This window comes from Balaenoptera physalus (assembly GCF_965194825.1).
Source record: "Balaenoptera physalus genome assembly, contig: HAP1_SCAFFOLD_749, whole genome shotgun sequence".
Taxonomy (NCBI): domain Eukaryota; kingdom Metazoa; phylum Chordata; class Mammalia; order Artiodactyla; family Balaenopteridae; genus Balaenoptera; species Balaenoptera physalus.
In genome coordinates this window covers 437730-442930 of record NW_028126019.1, presented here as the reverse complement: position 1 = coordinate 442930, position 5201 = coordinate 437730, and the positions used below count along the sequence as shown (strand labels likewise).

Sequence of the window (5201 nt, the reverse complement as noted above, 5' to 3'; positions counted from 1 at the left end):
TTAAAGTTATCATGGATCACTGTGATGCCAAAGGCCAAGGAACATTTTGATGACAAATGTCATTGAGCAATGGGATGACACGGGAATGGAGTATTATGCTGACAAGTGTTCTGGAGCATTGTGATTACAGGGGCCATGGAGCATTGTGATGACAAAGGCATGGAGCATTGTGATGACAGGGGTCATTGAGCATTGTGATTACAAGACCATGAGGCATTGTGATGACAGGGGCCTTGGAGCATTGTGATGACAATGGTCATCAAGCATAGTGATGACAGGGGTCATAGAGCATTGTGATGAGAAAGACCATGGAGCATGGTGATGACAGAGGCCATGGAACATTGTGGTGACAAGGCCATGTACCACTGTGATTACAAGGGTCATGGAGCATTGTGATGACAAGAGCAGGGAACCTTGTGGTGACCAGGGTCATGGAGACTTTTGATGACAACTTTCATGGAACGTTGTGATGACAGGGTTCATGGACCATTGTGTTGAAAGGGAACATGGAGCAGTGGGATTACAGGGTCCATGGAGCATTGTGATGACACGGTCATGGAGCATTGTGATTACAGGTGTTAAGGGGCACTGTGATGACAGGGGGCATGGAGCATTGTGATGAAAATTGTCCTGGAGCATTGTGATGACAGCGGTCACAGAGAGTTGGGATGAAAGGTATCATGCAGCATTGTGATGACAACTGTCATGGATCATTTTGATGACAGGGGTCATGGATTATTCTGATAACAAGGTTCATAAAGCAATTTGATGACATGGGTCATGGAGCATTGTCTTGACACGGGCATGGAGCATTGTAATGATAGGATATCTGGAGCATTGTGATGAAAAGGGGATGGAGCATTTTGATGACAGGGTCCAAGGAGCATTGTGCTGACAATGGCATGGAGCATTGTGATGAAAAGGGTACTGGAGCACTGTGAGGAAAGGAGTCATGGATCAATGTGATGACAGGGGTCATGGAGCTTTGTGATGACAACGGTCATGGAGCATTGTGATGACAGTGGTCATGGAGCTTTGTGATGACAAGCGTCATGGATCATTGTGATGACAGGGGTCATGGAGCTTTGTGATGACAAGGTTCATGGAGCATTGTGATGACACGGTCAAGGAACATTGTGATGACAAGAATTCTGGAGCATTGTGATGAAAGGGCATGGAGCATTGTGATTAAAGGTGACAAGGAGCATTGTGATGATATGGGCAGAGAACTTTGTGATGACAGGGGTCATGGAGCATTGTGATGAAAAGTGCCATCGAATATTGTGCTGACAGGGATCATGGAGCATTTTGGTAAGAGAGGCCTTGGAGATTTGTGAAGGCAGGCGTCATGGGGCATTGTGATGAGAGCGGTCTTGGAGCATTGTGATGACAAGGGCATGGAGCATTGTGATTACAGGAGACATGGAACATTGTGATGTTATTGGCAGGGATCATTGTGATTACAGGGATCATAGAGCCTTGTGATGACAACTGTCATGCAACATTGGGCTGACACAGATCATGGAGCATTTTGATGAGAGTGGCCTTGGAGCACAGTGATGAGAAACGTCATGGGTCATTACGGTGACAGTGGTCAAGGAGCATTGTGATGAAAGTGTTCATGGAGCAATGCGATTATCGGGACAATGGAACATTGGGAATACAAAGGCCATGGAGCATTGAGATAACAGAGTTCATGGGGCATTGTGATGAATGTTGTCATGGATCTCTTTGATGACAAGTGTCCTGAAACCTAGTGATGACACGGTTCATACAGCATTGAGATAACAAGGGCCAAGGCGAATTGTGATGACACGTGTCTTGGGGCATTGTGATGACATTGGTCACCTTGCATTGTGATGACAATGGTCATGTAGAATTTTGATTAAAGTTACCATGGATCACTGTGATGCCAAAGGCCAAGGAACATTTTGATGACAAATGTCATTGAGCAATGGGATGACACGGGAATGGAGTATTATGCTGACAAGTGTTCTGGAGCATTGTGATTACAGGGGCCATGGAGCATTGTGATGACAAAGGCATGGAGCATTGTGATGACAGGGGTCATTGAGCATTGTGATTACAAGACCATGAGGCATTGTGATGACAGGGGCCTTGGAGCATTGTGATGACAATGGTCATCAAGCATAGTGATGACAGGGGTCATAGAGCATTGTGATGAGAAAGACCATGGAGCATGGTGATGACAGAGGCCATGGAACATTGTGGTGACAAGGCCATGTACCACTGTGATTACAAGGGTCATGGAGCATTGTGATGACAAGAGCAGGGAACCTTGTGGTGACCAGGGTCATGGAGACTTTTGATGACAACTTTCATGGAACGTTGTGATGACAGGGTTCATGGACCATTGTGTTGAAAGGGAACATGGAGCAGTGTGATTACAGGGTCCATGGAGCATTGTGAATACATAGGCCATGGAACAATGTGATGACAGGGGTCATGGAGCATTGTGATGACAGGGTCATGGAGCATTGTGATTACAGGTGTTAAGGGGCACTGTGATGACAGGGGGCATGGAGCATTGTGATGAAAATTGTCCTGGAGCATTGTGATGACAGCGGTCACAGAGAGTTGGGATGAAAGGTATCATGCAGCATTGTGATGACAACTGTCATGGATCATTTTGATGACAGGGGTCATGGATTATTCTGATAACAAGGTTCATAAAGCAATTTGATGACATGGGTCATGGAGCATTGTCTTGACACGGGCATGGAGCACTGTAATGATAGGATATCTGGAGCATTGTGATGAAAAGGGGATGGAGCATTTTGATGACAGGGTCCAAGGAGCATTGTGCTGACAATGGCATGGAGCATTGTGATGAAATGGGTACTGGAGCACTGTGAGGAAAGGAGTCATGGATCAATGTGATGACAGGGGTCATGGAGCTTTGTGATGACAACGGTCATGGAGCATTGTGATGACAGTGGTCATGGAGCTTTGTGATGACAAGCGTCATGGATCATTGGGATGACAGGGGTCATGGAGCTTTGTGATGACAAGGGTCATGGATCATTGTGATGACAGAGGTCATGAAGCTTTGTGATGACAAGGTTCATGGAGCATTGTGATGACACGGTCAAGGAACATTGCGATGACAAGAATTCTGGAGCATTGTGATGAAAGGGCAAGGAGCATTGTGATTAAAGGTGACAAGGAGCATTGTGATGATATGGGCAGAGAACTTTGTGATGACAGGGGTCATGGAGCATTGTGATGAAAAGTGCCATCGAATATTGTGCTGACAGGGATCATGGAGCATTTTGGTAAGATAGGCCTTGGAGATTTGTGAAGGCAGGCGTCATGGGGCATTGTGATGACAGCGGTCTTGGAGCATTGTGATGAAAGGGGTCATGGAGCACTGTGATTACAGGAGCCATGGAGCATTGTGAATACAAAGACTATGGAGCATTGAGACGACAGGGTTCATGGAGCATTGTGATGAAAGTGATCATGGATCATTGTGATGACAAGTGTCCTGGAACCTTGTGATGACACGGTTCATGGAGCATTGTGATGACAAGGACCATGGCGAATTGTGATGACATCTGTCATGGGGCATTGTGATGACAGTGGTAATCTAGAATTGTGATGAAAGTTATCATGGAGCACTGTGATGACAGGGGCCATGGAACATTGTGATGACAAAGGCCATGGAGCATTGTGATGACAAGCGTCATGGGGCATTTTGATGACATTGGCATGGAGCATTATGATGACAAGAGTTCTGGAGCATTTTGATGACAAGGGCATGGAGAATTGTGATGACAGGGGCCATGGAACATTGTGATGACAAAGGCCATGGAGCATTGGGATGACAAGTGTCATGGGGCATTTTGATGACATTGGCATGGAGCATTATGATGACAAGAGTTCTGGAGAATTTTGATGACAAGGGCATGGAGCATTGTGATGACAGGGCCCATGGAGCATTGCGATGAAAAGGGCAGGGAAAACTGTGATGACTGGGTTCATGGAGCATTGTGATGAAAGGGGCCATGGAGCATTGAGATGACAGGCGTCATGAGGCATGGTGATGACACTGGTCATGGAGCATTGTGATCAAAGAGATCATGGAGCCATATGATAACAGGGGCCATGGAGCATTGTGATGACAGGTGTATTGGAGCATTGTGATGAAAGTAGTCATGGATCATTGTGATGACATGTGTCCTGGAACACTGTGATGACACAGTTCATCGAGTATTGTGATGACAAGGGTCATAGCGAATTGTGATGACAGGTGTCATGGGGCATTGTGATGACATTGATCATCTAGGAATTGTGATGAAATGTATCATGGAGCACTGTGATGACTGGGGGCATGTAGCATTGTTATGAAAATTGTCCTGGATTATGTGATGACAGGAGTCATGGAGAATTGTGATGACAGGGATTATGCAGCATTGTGTTGACAAGGCTATGGACTATTGTGATGACAATGGTCATGGAGCAATGTGATGAAAGTTTTCATGGAACATCGTGATGAAAAGTGCCTGGGAGCATTGTGACGATAAAGGCAATGGAGCATTGTGATGACAAGTGTCATGGAGCATTGTAATGAAAGGATTCATTGAGCACTGTGATGACAAGGGGGATGGAGTATTGTGATGAAACTGGTCCTGGAGCATTGTGATAACAGAAGCCGTGGAACATTGTGATGACAGGCATCATGGAGCATTGTGAAGAAAGGGACGATGGGGAATTGTAATGACAATAGAGAAATGTGATGAAAATGGTCAGCAAGCATAGTGATTAAAGTGGTCATTGAGAATTGTGATGAAAAGCGACATAGAGCATTGTGATGACAAAGGTCAGGGAGAACTGTGATGACCAGGGTCATGTAGCATTGTGATGACACGGTCATGGAACATTGTGATGACAAGAATTCTGGAGCATTGTGATGACAAGGGCCATGGAGCATTGTGATGCCACGGTCATGGAACATTGTGATGACAAGAATTCTGGAGCATTGTGAGGAAAAAGTCATGGAGCATTTTGATTATAGGGGACATGGAACATTGTGATGACAAAGGCCATGGAGCACTGTGGTGACAGGTGTCATGGAGCATTGAGATGAAACGGGTCATGGACCATTATGATGACAGTGGTCATGGAGAATTGTGATGACAGTGGCCACGGGGAATTTGGATGAAAGGCGTACTGGAGCA

At 45.7% G+C, this 5201-nt stretch overlaps 1 long non-coding RNA gene across 1 annotated transcript; it reads left to right on the top strand.

Annotated features, from left to right (window-relative positions):
- The first annotated feature begins 510 nt into the window (after positions 1–510).
- On the top strand, positions 511–4961 carry LOC309653641. The gene is made up of 2 exons (XR_014259311.1): positions 511–552; positions 4844–4961. It is a non-coding gene; the product is annotated as an uncharacterized lncRNA (long non-coding RNA).
- The last annotated feature ends 240 nt before the right edge of the window (positions 4962–5201 follow it).